This window comes from Urocitellus parryii, chromosome X, assembly GCF_045843805.1.
Source record: "Urocitellus parryii isolate mUroPar1 chromosome X, mUroPar1.hap1, whole genome shotgun sequence".
In the NCBI taxonomy this organism is placed as follows: Eukaryota; Metazoa; Chordata; class Mammalia; order Rodentia; family Sciuridae; genus Urocitellus; species Urocitellus parryii.
In genome coordinates this window covers 43,950,288-43,952,701 of record NC_135547.1, presented here as the reverse complement: position 1 = coordinate 43,952,701, position 2,414 = coordinate 43,950,288, and positions in this window count along the sequence as shown.

Genomic DNA, 2,414 nt, shown 5'->3' with positions numbered 1-2,414 from the left:
TTATTAGTGATTGTAGATGTTGGGCTCACTTGATGGCTTTTAGGACTTTCTTCTGAGCGAGGGAGTAGAGATAAGATAGGCAGTTAACAAGTTAAGTATAATGCTGTGGTCATAAAAGCTGTAGCTCCTCTTAAACACCTCATATGGCCACTGTGTGAATCTTCTTTATCTGTCATAATTAAATCTTGTAAGTCTGCTCTTACCTGTGAATAAGCCAAGTATCACTCATTCTTGGCATTAGTAATTAAAAAAAACAATTCTTTAAAGTTTGAGGGTTCCCCTACTGTACATATCAGCTGGCAGTTAAAATTTATTGACGGACATGAACCTATTGATGACTGAGTAAAACCTATGCATTTCTTAGAAGTTCAAGAAACCTGAGTTTATAACATTTCATTTAATTCTCTTACCATAGCAGCAGTTTTCACCTCAAAACTCTCCCCCTTTGTAGGAATGAAGGTTTACAGTGTGATAGGCACTGTGCCAAATGTTCTACATCCATTATTTAAAGATTACACCAATGCTGTAAAGTAGGTACTAGTATTAATTACAGTTCACCCTTGAGGAAACTGAGGCACAAAAAGGTCAGGTGTTTTCCCCCAAGTCACATAGGTAGGAAATGGCAAAGCCAGCATTCAAGTTCAGGTGGTTGGATCTCAGAGGCAAGTACTTTACCACCACAGGTCATAAAGCACTCCAGTATCCCATACCCAAATTTCTCGAGTGACAGAGTTCATAATCTCTTTTCTATGTCTTCTCATGAACTACTTTGTACAATGCTTTAAGAACTCTTTATTCATCAGCTACCAATATCTCTGAAAAAACTATCAGAATCCATCAAGTAAACTATGAATGTTAAAAAAAATAGTGATACATTTTCATGATGAATTTTAAATCTTCATATGGAGCCATAAAGGTCCATTGGCTAAATTAATGTGCTCCTAGGGTGGTCTAAGTAATTATTTACTGTCTAGCATAAACAGTTCACATTATTTTGGTAAATGCAGATGATTGATTTTCTTAGCACAGGTTATTCATACAACCCCAAATATTCCCAGTTAGTAATGTCTTTTGTGTGAGTAATATGGATTTTAAGTCTTTTCTAAATTCATGAAATTTTACAGTAAGTATGTAGTGTTACATCAATATGATTGATGTCAGAATGGCCTTTCCTGGTATAGTAATGCTGACAATTAAAAAAAATAATTCTAATTAGTTATACATGACAGTAGAATATACTTATGCACTTTGACAAATTTTTTAAAAAAATAATTAGACTATAAACGCAGCAATTAGCTTGCAAACTTTGAATGCACTTCTCTTTCCTATTTGCTCCCACTTCATTCTACTTCTCTTTATAAATTTGTTAAACCCATCCTTTAATACCTGGTTCAAAATGCACCTTCAGGAATTCAGTCTCAATTAGCTGCAGCTAACCCATCCTCCCTCCCAATATGCCCTTAGCTTCTGTAGACACAGTTCATAGAGACATTTGCTTTTGCTGACATGTTTGTTGTAATTGGTCTTAAGTCATCTCATGTATGTTTGTTTTGTCACATTGTGTAGACTGAATTGTCTTCATGATGTCAGGAGGAGCCTTTGCAAACAGAAGGTGAGCAGTAAATGATGTTCGCTTTTTGTCCTTAAAGAACAAAAGCATCTGCTTGCTGCAGGTCAGGACTTTTGGAATTCTCTCTGAATACAGATTTCCTTAATCACAAAGATATGGCAGAAAGAGGGCAAAGAAAACACTTAGGATTATTACAATAAAAAGCATAAAATAAAACAAGAATTGATAATAAAATCCTCTCCTATTTGATTTTCTTCAGACCTGCTCTGATTGCTTCAGACTGACTAAGGCTCTCCAATAGTATTTTGAAAATAAGTGATAAAATCTTCTAACATTCATTTTTTCAAATGAATATATGGAGATCTAATTGATCCGTACTTAGAGTTGCCATTGCACTTTGCAGAAAGTGATTGTGAGCCATATATTTGCTTTTATGGCCGGGTGAAAGAGTGGCCAAGGAAGTGGAGTGTGTGTGGGGGTATCTTCTCTCATAACACTGGCTACTTTCTGCTGTGCTTTATGTGATTCCTGATTTGTCAGCAAAAATCTGTCACAAGAGTTTATCTGTATAAGAGCAAAAGTCAACCCTTAGAAATGAAGCAAGGAAATGATGAATTCAGTGTTTGCTTGAACTCATAAATTATGAAGGAAGGTTGACAGACCTGCATTTGGTATGATTGGAGACGTTTTTTAGAAGAGATCAGTGAAATTTATAGGTATTTAATATGACACATGCAGATAAATGTGCTCCAAATTTATAAGCTTTGGGGGAAATGTCCTCATGATCATAGTTCTGTGTCATCCTGATCTCTAGCTACATCCAAAAAATTAGCCCAACTATTTA